We start from the raw sequence: 12,168 nt of genomic DNA, 5'->3' as shown, positions 1-12,168 counted from the left end.
ACTACCTGCTCCCATGGCTTCACGTGACCCTGATCAGAGAGTAAGCAAGTGCTACACCTTGCATAAGGGTGACCTGCAGGCCAGTGCATCACACCTCCTTTGGTAGAGATGTATCTCCACCCTGCCACACTAAGGAAACTGCTAACCTCCTCTTTAAATATGCACAATGACTTGGCCTCCACAGCTGTCCATGCAATGAATTCCACAAGTTCATCAGTCTCTGACTAAAGAAATCCCTCCTCATCTCTGATTGAAAGGGAGGTCTTTCTATTTTAAGGCTGTGCTCTCTGGTCTTAGACTCACCCATTATAAGAAGCATCCTTTCAAGCAAAAAGTCTGTGGTTAATACGCCTTTTAAGGAAAGGTTCAAAGGTTCACAAGGATGATACTAGGTCTGAGAACATGCCTATCAAAAAAATTTTAACAGCTATGTCTCCTTGAGAAGGTGTAAAGGTGAGCTTACAGTATATTTCTGTGTTGACTCTGAATGCCATTGTCTTTCCTATTTGCTGCACTTTACTTGATGGTACCTCGAATGCTAATTATGAGACATGATAGCCTTTGGCTGCAGTTAAATTTCGCAGCTTCTCACTCTACAGTCTACCGAAAAGGCTATGGAAGGTGGTGGATACAGCCTAGATCACCGCAACTACCTTCAATGGCCCCTGCAATCCAGGCCATGCCCTCTTCTCGCTACTACCATTGGCCAGGAGGCACAGGAGTCTTAGGTCCCACACCAGCAGGTTAAGGAACAATTATTATCCCACAACCACCAAGCTCCTGAATCAGCAGGGATAACTTCACTTAGCTCAACAATGAACGAACTCCACAACATACAGGTTCACTTTCATAGACTCTACAACTCATGTTCTCTGTATCATTTATTTGTGCAATTTTTGTCCTATTTTGCACATTGTTTGTCAGCCTTTATGTGTAGTTTTTCATAAGTTCTATTGTATTGCTTAATTTTTCTTAAATGCCTGCAAGAAAAAAAAATCTCAGGTTTGTATATGGTGACATTTTCGTACTTGGATAATAACTTTACATTGGCTTTGACATTGTCTTTCTGCTACCATCCAATATCAGATCACAATGTTTATTTTCAGATCCATGTTATGGAATTGAAACAACAGCAGTTAAAGGTTTGACAGAGCAATCAGCGAGGATTGTCAATAATTAACACATGCCACAGAGTCCAGGTCCAATGAAATGTCAATGAGAAGCGATTTAGTGACTTACTATTGCTTAATCTTCATCTGTTGCATTAAGAAATATCTACCCTGTGAGACAGGTAACTTTGCTGGAATAGGTACATGGTACAAAAGTGAATAGGCTGAATAGGTAGGAGTTTAGAAGAATGAATAGTGATCTTATAGAAACATCAGATTACTGAATGGTCCATGAACCCATGAACACTACCTAAGTTTTCCTCTTTTGCACTAACTCTAGGGAGTTAGGAAGGAAGTTGAGAAGCAGAAATGCAAAGGTAGTATTCTCGGGATTACTGCTTGTGCCACGCGACAGTGAGAATAGGAATAGAATGAGGTGGAGGATAAATATGTGGCTGAGGGATTGGAGCAGCGGGCAGGGATTCAGATTTCTGGATCACTGGGACCTCTTTTGGGGCAGGTGTGACCTGTACAAAAAGGACGGTTTGCACTTGAATCCCAGGGGGACCAATATCATGGTGGGGAGGTTTGCTAAGGCTACTGGGGAGAGTTTAAACTAGTATTGTTGGGGGGTGGGAACCGAACTAAAGAAACTGGGGAAGAAGAAGTTGGCTTGCAAATAGAGAAAGTTTGTAGACAGTGCGAGAGGGAGGATAGGCAGGTGATAGAGGAGGGACGCACTCAGATCGAAGGTTTGAGATATGTCTATATTAACGCATGGAGTATTGTGAACAAAGCGTGTGGATCTGTACTTGGAGATATGATGAGGTGGCCATTACAGAGACTTGGAAGGCTCAGGGACAGGAATGGTTACTTCAAGTGCCGGGTTTTAGATGTTTCAGAAAGGACAGGGAGGGAGGCAAAAGAGGTGGGGGCGTGTACTGTTGCAGAGATAGTGTTACGGCTGCAGAAAAGGTGGACACCTTGAAGGTATTGTCTACAGAGTCTACAGGTGGAAGTTAGGAAAAGGAAGTAGTCAATAACTTTACTCGGTGTTCTTTATAGGCTGCCCAATAGTAACAGGGGTATCGAGGAGCAGATAGGGAAACAGATCCTGGAAAGATGTAATAATAATTGAGTTGTCACGATGGGAGATTTTAATTTCCCAAATATTGATTGGCATCTCCCTAGAGCAAAGGGTTTAGATGAGGTGGAGTTTGTTAGATGTAGTCAGGAAGGTTTCTTGACACAATATGTAGATAAGCCTACAAGAGGAGAGGCTGTACTTGATTTGGTATTGGGAAATGAACCTGGTCAGGTGTCAGATCTCTCAGTGGGAGAGCATTTTGGAGACAGTGATCATAATTCCATCTCCTTTACAAAAGCGTTGGAGAGAGATAGGAACAGACAAGTTAGAGAAGTGTTTAATTGAAGTAAGGGGAATTATGAGGCTATCGGTAAGAGATGTTCTCAGGGAAAAGTACAGAAGAAATGTGGCAAATGTTCAGGGGATATTTGTGTGGAGTTCTGCATAGGTACATTCCAATAAAACAGGGAAGTTATGGTAGGGTACCGTAACCGTGGTGTACAAAGGCTGTAATAAATCTAGTCAAGAAGAAAAGAAAAACTTACAATAGGTTCAGAGAGCTAAATAATGTTAGAGATCTAGAAGATTATAAAGCTAACAAGAAAGAGCTTAAGAAAGAAATTAGGAGAGCCCGAAGGGGCCATGAGAAGGCCTTGGCAGGCAGGAGTAAGGAAAACCCCAAGGCATTCTACAAGTACGTGAAGAGCAAGAGGATAAGACATGAAAGAATAGGACCTATGAAGTGTGACAGTAGGAAAGTGAATATGGAACCGGAGGAAATAGCAGAGGTACTTAATGAAAACTTTACTTCACTATTCACTATGGAAAAGGGTCTTGGTGATTATTGTGATGACTTGCAGCAGACTGAAAAGCTTGAGCATGTAGATATTAAGAAAGAAGATGTGCTGAAGCGTTTGGAATGCATCGAGTTGGATAAGTCGCCGGGACTGGATGAGGTGTACCCCAGGCTACTGTGGGAGGCAAGGGAGGAGATTGCTGAGCCTCTGGTGATGATCTTTGCATCATCGATGGGGACAGGAGAGATTCCGGAGGATTGGAATGTTGCGTATGTTGTTCCTTTATTCAAGAAAGGGAGTGGAGATAGCCCAGGAAATTATAGACCAGTGAGTATTACTTCAGTGGTTGGTAAGTTGATGGAGAAGATCCTGAGAGGCAGGATTTACGAACATTTGGAGAGGCATAATAGGATTAGGAATAGTCAGCATGGTTTTGTCAATGGCAGGTCATGCCTTACAAGCCTGATTGAATATTTTGAGGATGTGACTAAACACGTTGATGAAGGAAGAGCGATAGATGGAATATGGATTTCAGCAAGGCATTTGATAAGGTACCCCATGCAAGGCTTATTGAGAAAGTAAGGAGGCATGGGATCCAAGGGGACATTGCTTTGTGGATCCAGAACTGGCTTGCCCACAGAAGGCAAAGAGTGGTTGTAGACCGGTCATAATCTGCATAGAGGTCGGTGACAAGTGGTTTGCTTCAGGCATCTATTCTGGGACCCTTACACTTCATGCCTTTTATAAATGACCTGCATGAGGAAGTGAAGGGATGGGTTAGTAAGTTTGCTGATGACACAAAGGTCAGAGGTGTTGTGGATAGTGTGGAGGGCTGTTAGAGGTTACAACGGGACATTGATAGGATGCAAAACTGGGCTGAGAAGTGGCAGATGGAGTTTAACCCAGATAAGTGTGAAGTGGTTCATTTTGGTAGGTCAAATATGATGCAGAATATAATATTAATGATAAGACTCTTGGCAGTGTGGAGGATCAGAGGGATCTTGGGGTCCGTGTCTGTAGGACGCTCATAGCAATCATGGAATTGAATTTAGGAGCGAGAGGTAATGTTGCAGCTAAATAGTCAGACCCCACTTGGAGTACTGTGCTCAGTTCTAGTCATCTCACTACAGGATGGATGTGGAAGCCATAGAAAGGGTGCAGAGGAGATTTACAAGGATGTTGCCTGGATTGGAGAGCATGCCTTATGAGAATAGGTTGAGTAAACTCGGCCTTTTCTCCTTAGAGCGACAGAGGATGAGAGATAACCTGATAGATGATGACAGGCGTTGATCGTGTGGATAGTCAGAGGCTTTTTCCCAGGGCTGAAATTGTTGCCACAAGAGGACACAGGCTTAAGGTGCGGGGAAGTAGGTACAGAGGAGATATCAGGGGCAAGTTTTTTCTTTACTAGAGAGTGGTGAGTGCATGGAATGGGCTGCCAACAACGATGATGGAGGGGGATACGATAGGGTCTTTTAAGAGACTTTTGGATATGTACATGGAGCTTAGAAAAATAAAGGGCTCTGGGTAAGCCTAGTAATTTCTAAGGTAGGGACATGTTCAACACAATTTTGTGGGCCGAAGGGCCTGTAATGTGCTGTAGTTTTTCTATGTTTTTGTGTTTCTATCTTTGATTTATTTTAAAAATTGTAACTTACAATAATTTTTTATGTTTGGATTGAGTTGCTCTCCAATCTTGGCAATCTTGCCTACGTTTTGTCACCATATGCGGAGACATCATCAGTGCACTGTTCAACCGAACCATCAACCATCCAAACTGCATATTTTCAGAATTATTTCCAATTTTTAAAGTCCTGCACTGTACTGTTGCCACAGAACAATAAATTTCACATTTGTCAGTGATAATAAACCCGAATCTGATTCTGACTCCTCGAAGTGTCCCGTTTGCCACTTAGACACTTATACTGCTGTTCTCAGTGAGACTCTGAGGTCTAAAGCCAGATTATCCAGGCTCAGATCTGCTGGAGTTTCAGTTTCATAGCAGCCGTATGCTCCTCCCCTGCAGGGCAGCAGTCTTTCAGTGGCACTGGCTTCAGCCTCAGGGAGACCACTGCAGTTGAGGCAAATGGGGGATGGACTTTGAATGGGATCAGGGTGAATGGTTGTTCTTGTCCTTGACTGGAATTATAAACGTAGCTTAGGGCTTCTTTTTAGTTTTGCCTTCACTATTGCTGTCAAATTATGAAAATAATGAGCAGCTGGCAAAGTGTATGTCTGTTCAATGGTGTTTCCAGCTGAAATGAAAAGTGATCAATTATACCCTGAAAGCAATCCAGGGGGATCACGCCACTTGAATCTGGATATCTGATAGGTTACTCTCATCACTAAAATGTCTTGGTTTTGTCTGGTATGAGTTAGTTTTTAGTATATCACCACAACTTCTTTATTCTTTGTCTTTTTTCTTCATTTGTTCGTTATTCTTATAACACATAATCAATGGCTATAAACAATAAGTTTAATGCTGTATTTGTTACTTCCAAAGAACAAATGGAATTATCCAACAGCTGTAAATGCTCCATGAAGTGGAATCCATGGCAAATGTTGAGTGCTGCACCAGAAGCTGCAAAGCCGTGATCTCCACAGCTGCAGCTTTGAGACAGGAGATCTTCTTTGTTCAGGGGCAAAGACGACTTACTTTGGACTTGTTTTGGAGGTCTCAGTCGAGAGATCCAGCGAATCGCAGCTGTACCATTCATGTCTTAAATTAAAATTGCACCTATCCCTTCAAATTCCAAAATAGAATGATATTCTACAGACCAGATTTCCTGAATGATATCAGCTTCCAATTAATCCCCAAGTAAACACAGATAAATAGAGCTATTGGTAAAGTGTGGACAACTGATTACTTCTACCATGTCAACTTACTTTCCTACAAGTGAGTCATTTAGGTGCAGTTATACAACTTCATTTGTCAGTTCAAGGATCAAAATTTTATTTTTTCCTTACTTCATGATTCCATATGTGGATAGAACACACCAAGAATGATGATTCAATTTAGCTTTCATTTCGATCATACTGAACTTCCAACTAAGTCAGGAACTAGAGTGGTGAGTGAGCATTATATGATCCATTTTCTAATTCTGTTAATTTCCCAGTGGAGCCTGGATTATTTGGATCAGAATATGCAAGAAGAGAGCAGGATAAGGAAGAGGTAATGTAGCAAAAGCACATGAGCAGAGATTGGCTCTTCCCCACAGGGATTGGTGTTGATATAATATTCAGGGGCATATACAGGCCTATTGGTTCCATTAGGTGGTTTAGATTGTAGGATAATGTTAAAATAGATGCAACAGAACCACTCCACTCTCTCTGACTACCTGCCTGTCCTTTTGATACAATATGTATCCTTGGATGTTAAGCTCCCAGCTAAAATCTTCTTTCATCCATGATTCAGTGATATCCACATCATACATGCAATCTCTAACTGAGAAGAAGTAATCCTCTCTACATAGGAATCGGAATTTTGTTCATAAAGTTTCTGCACTTTGATGCACTTACAATGCCCATTTGATATTCCTATCATACTTCCCGTAGGATATGTGCAAATATAATTGCTGTAATTCATTTATTAAGACCCTGTCAGCTCAAAGATGATGCATTTACTGATTCTGAGCCCAAGAAATTGACTTACAATTGGCAAGCATAACACTAGAACAGGTATGGAATGGCCTTAAAAAATCATCTGTCTCAATCAATCGTCAATTAGTTCCCCTGTATGGACACCGCATTTGAATTTTTTCAGCCACAAAACTGTATCTCTTTCTCATCAGACTGCACTTTATGAGTACAGCGAAGCCAATGGAAGTCAGAGACAATTCACTAAACCAGGAGTGGCCATAATTCACAAATGCTAGTAAAGCATATGTTGAAAATATGTGCATCAGCATTTGGTCAGCCAAGAAAATGCCTAACGGATCAAGCAACATGCATGCTCTGCCTTTGTATCATAATGATTTTTTGTCATATCAGGAATAATTCAGATAAGTTTCTCTTATTGTTTTGCTGGCATTGTTTGTGTTGTTTCTTGTATGTTCTGCAAACATGGCAGGAATGCTATGTTGCCAGAATGTGTGGTGAACCTTGTAGTCTACCCCCTGTACTTCCTTCGGTTGTGTTGGCTTCTAACGCAAACAACACCTTTCACTGTAAGGTCAATGGACACTTTATTGGGAACATCCTGCACATAATAAAGTGGCCACTGTGTGTATGCTGCTGCATCCCATCCACGTTTAGGTTTTAATGTGTTGTGCATTCAACAATGCTCTTCAGCACATCTCTGTTGTAACACATGGTTATTTAAGTTACTGCCTTGTTGTCAGCTTGAACTGGTCTGACCATTCTCCTCTGACCTCCCTCATTAACAAGGCATTTTCACCCACAGAACTGCCACTTGCTGTTTTTTTTAGTTTATCACAACATTCTCTGTAAGCTCTAGAGGCCATTGTGTGTGAAAATTCCAGATCAGTATTTTCCGAGATACTCAAACCACCCCGTCTGGCATCAATATGGTCAAAGTCATTTAGATCATATTTGTTCCCCATTCTGATGTTTGGTCTGAATGACAACTGAATCTCTTGACCATGTCTTCATGCTTTTATACATTGAGTTGTTGCCACATGATTGGCTGATTAGATATTTGCATTAATGAGCATGTGTACCTAATAAAGTAGCCACTGAGTGTATGTTTCAATGTGCATGTGATAAATACATCTGAATCTGAAATTAACACTGTTTCCATTAATTTGACATGTAAGGCAAACATGAAGATAAGAAACACAGGTATGCATACGTACACATTAACACATTGGTATGAAAGGAGTTCAGAGGGCACACCCTATTGTTTCTTGCCTGTTTGATAAAATCAACCTATTAACAAATCTTGTCAATTCATGCTAACAGCAATAACAGTGTTTTCTTACTCCATTAATGCACAACCAGTACATGTCTGAAAAGAATTATCTGTCGCTTACCCCAATTGATAAAACATTATAGCTGAATGTCTGCAAAGTCTTGGCTGTGGAATGCAGAATATTTTCCATGAAAAGCACTTTGTCAGCTATATGAGCAAGATAAGGTTAATAGTGAGTGATTATTATTGTGAAAACATTAAACTAACAGTAAACTAGCAGGTAATTAGAAAAAATATACCAAATACAGTGGAACAGCAATAGAACATTTCCTGTTTAATATCTCAGCTGAATTAAAAGCTTACATATATATATGTTCATACAGTATAAATTCAACATCACTCCCCTAGCCAATAGCTGATCTATCTCACTCGCACATCACTGGCACATCTGAAGGAAGCTTAGTCCTCTGCTCTACTCTCTCGCTGCACTCAAGTCTGTATGGCTGGGCACAGCTCAAATGTCACCAGTAAGTTCACCGATGACACCACTGGTGTTGGCAGAATCTCAGATGGCATCGAGGAGGTATACAGGAGTGAGGTAGAGCAGCTGGTTGAGTGCCATCGCAACAAGAACCTTGCATTCGACATCAGCAAAGGCCAAGAAATTGATTGTGGTCTTCAGGAAGGAGAAGTTGAGAACACACACTAGTCCTCACTGAGTTGGAAAGGGAGAGCAGCTTCAAGTTCCTGTGCATCAACGCCTCAGAGGATCTGTCCCGGCCCAGCACATTAATACAATCATGAGGAAGGCATACCAGTGGCTCTACTTCATTGGGAGTTTGAAGAGATTTGGTCTGCCACCAAAGACTCTTGCAAATTTCTTAAAATGTACTACAGAGAGCATTCTGGCTGGTATGGAGCCTTCTAAAGCACAGCATCACAAGAAGCTGCAGTGGACTGTAGATTCAGCCGTTTCCATTATGGACACAGCCCATCCCCACCATCAAGAACATCTTCAAGAAGTGGTGCATCATGAAATTGGCATCCATCATTAAGGTCCCTCGCCATCTGGGGCATGCCATTCATATATTACTACCATCGAGGAGGAGCTCCAGGAACCTGAAGACCCATATTCAACATTTCACAAATATCTTGTTCTGCTCCATCATCATCACAGTTCCTGAACCTATGAACACTATCTCATTATTTGTCATTTGCAGTTTATTTATTTATTTTTGTAAGTTATGGTAATTTTCTTTGGTTGTGCACTGCAACATAACATATTTCATGATATATGTCAGTGATAATAAACCTGATTCAGATTTTGATGATTTTGAATTTTTCCCTGTAACCTACTCTCCACACATTCTGATAAACTCCCAGTAGATTTCAGTACTCTCATACACACTCAGGGCAAATTACAGTAGCCAATTAACCTACCAACCTGCAGATCTTTGATAGGTCGAACAAAATGGAGCAGTTGGTGAAAAAAAAAACCCTGCAGTTACAGAAAGAACTTCCACTCTCCACACTGTTAGTACCAGAGGTCAGAATTGAACCCAAGTCACAGAAGCTGTGAGACTACAGCTCTACCAACTGTGCTGCCCTCAAGATGCTTGTAGCTTTCTCCTTCCCTCTCAATAAGATGTAGCCTGGCAGCAAATGAATAAAATCCAGCAGGTAAAATACCACAAGCTTGATTTTTGCAATCCGCCATGCAAGTTAAAACTGACTTAATAGTTATAATAATACAGTATCAGTTCCCAAAGGTTTTCTTGAATATTTATAACTCTTTGTTCTGTTAAAACTGTTCCAAATACAAACATACCATGTCATTTATCTTCTGTGGCACATGGCAACCCAATTTTTCCATTGTTTTGACATCCAGCAGGTTACACTATTGGCTGTTTTTGCGATGAACACTACACTTTCATTGAAAATTACTAGACTGATCGAACAAAGGGGAAGAGGAAGGCTACTATCATAGCTATCAGACATGATGATGCTACTGGACACCAAGTCAGTATTCAGAGACAGGTGGTCTTGGTTCCAGCTTATTATGATGGAGAAGGAGGGAAGGTTGTCGGAAGTGACTCTGTCCTCATCTTATGAAATTATACAATTGAAGGCCGTTTCAACAGGCAGAGATCAGAACTCCCATCATCAATCATCCAGACATCTCTGGCATAGTTAATGAGTAGCCTGGGCTCTGGATCATCATGTGATATTTAAGGAAGTGTCAGGAGAACTTCTATCTATTCCTTTTCGTTTTCAGCCTGGTGAGATATATTTTATGAATCAATCATGAAAAAGGGGCTTTCTAATAGAATAGTGTACATAGAACTTTGAAAACCACAGCACATTACAGGTCCTTTGGCCCACTTTGTTGTGCCAACCTACTCTAAAACTCATCTGATCCATTCCGGTCCTGATGAAGGATCTCAGCCCAAAATGTCAACAGTTTATTCTGCTGCATAGATATTGCCTGATTTGTTGTGTTAGAAAGTAGATCAATACAGCACAGTATAGGCCATTCGACCCACAATGTTGTTCTGGCCTTTTAACCTACTCTAAGATCAATCATATGGACTGTCCTAGGAAGGATAGCACCTCTGGTGAGGGGGATTGTAATGACCATTCCAGGGCAGCTCACTCATCCTTGGTCTGCACCGGACACGCAGCTCTGACCTGTGGCTCCAAATAGCTGCTTTCATGTGACTACGGCCTCAATCTGGTACACCACTCTGGCAGGTGGGTTAAAACAGGTGAGAGCAGCCAACAGCTTTATACCCCGATGAGACAGAGAAATGCATGCAAAGTCAGCTCGGGTGGATGAGATCGACAGTGAGATCCAATGGCCGGGAAGGCCGTACTGCAACGTTCTGTGGAGAGCAATGGGTATGATAAGGTACTGAGCACATCCTGGTCATCCACTGCAACCGGGGAAGACCCCAGTTTGTTTTCAATCATCCACGTGCCTACCTAAGAATTTCTTAAATGCCTCAAACATATCTGCCCCTACCGCCAACCCTGCAAGGCATTCCCTTACTTGCCACTCTCTGTGTAAAGAACTTGCCTCTGACATGCTTTGCAAGGTATCCTCCAAACTTTCCTCCAATCACCTTAAGATTATGCCCCCTTACATTAGCCATTTCCATCTTAGAAGAAGTCTCAGGCCTATGTCTCTTATCATCTTGAACACCTCGGTCAAGTCACCTCTCCTGCGTGAACCAGGTCTTTTGCTCCAAAGAGAAAAGACCTGGTTCACTCAAACTATAAGACGTCCTCTCTAATCCAGGCGGCACCCTGGTAAATCTCCTCTGCACCCTCTCTAAAGCTTCTACATCCCTCCTATCATGAGGTGACCAGAACTGAATGCAATACTCCAAGTGTGGTCTAACCAGGGTTTTATAGAGCTGCGACATTACCTCATGGCTCTTGAACTCAAACAAATGAAGAGCCAAACTGTAAGGTAGTAAATAGTGGTAAAGCTTCACACAATTACATAACAAGGATCAACAGGAGCACCACATTGCATCACTGATAGTCTATTTAGTTGTCCATTCTGCTGTCATTATGTACAGGGTAAATCAATACCATTGTGCTGAGCAATGGAAAGCTCAATTGTCTTTGGTAGATAGATATCAGAATGAGAAAACCCCTTCATCAAGATCCTGCTGAGACTCTATTAGAACTTCTCTGCTTGCACTTACACATGTGCCATGGTGATTGTGGTTAGCTAATTTTCAGGACTGCTGCACTTTCCTATCCAATCACTTCATTTCTTCTGAGTAAGATGGGAAATGCTGATTGGTTAAAATACCCAAAACTTCATTTCTAAATAAATGGTTGAGATGCTAATTCACTTCATTACTGGTCTATCCAAAAGCTGCTTCATAAGGACGGCAGTCAGTTACTACCTTCACAGAGGACACCTGATGACAGTTAAAACTCTTTCATTGGAACAGTCAGTCATATCACCAACATATCATTTATAAGGTTGCTGATTCAATTTCAGGCGAAGAATAAATCTTTGGCAGACATTATATTGAAGATGAAAAAGCAGCAGTAAAGTTGATAGTAAACGTCTCGAGGAGACAAGATCAGCCATCTTCACACACACACACAGGTTGCTGTCAACAGAATCAACTGCCAAAAGCTTCTGGACTTCATGAACAATCAATAAAGGAAGCAAGATTAACATCCTTTTCATTCTGTTAGCTGGAGACAAGAAGAAAGATTTCAAGATGAAACACACTTGGTTGACAATGAGTGAGGGGCAGTTGTGGCAAAGGATTACAGCTG

This window comes from Hemitrygon akajei, chromosome 11 (genome assembly GCF_048418815.1).
Source record: "Hemitrygon akajei chromosome 11, sHemAka1.3, whole genome shotgun sequence".
Taxonomy (NCBI): Eukaryota; Metazoa; Chordata; class Chondrichthyes; order Myliobatiformes; family Dasyatidae; genus Hemitrygon; species Hemitrygon akajei.
The sequence above is the reverse complement of the archived record's forward strand: the minus strand, read 5'-3'. Positions refer to the sequence as shown.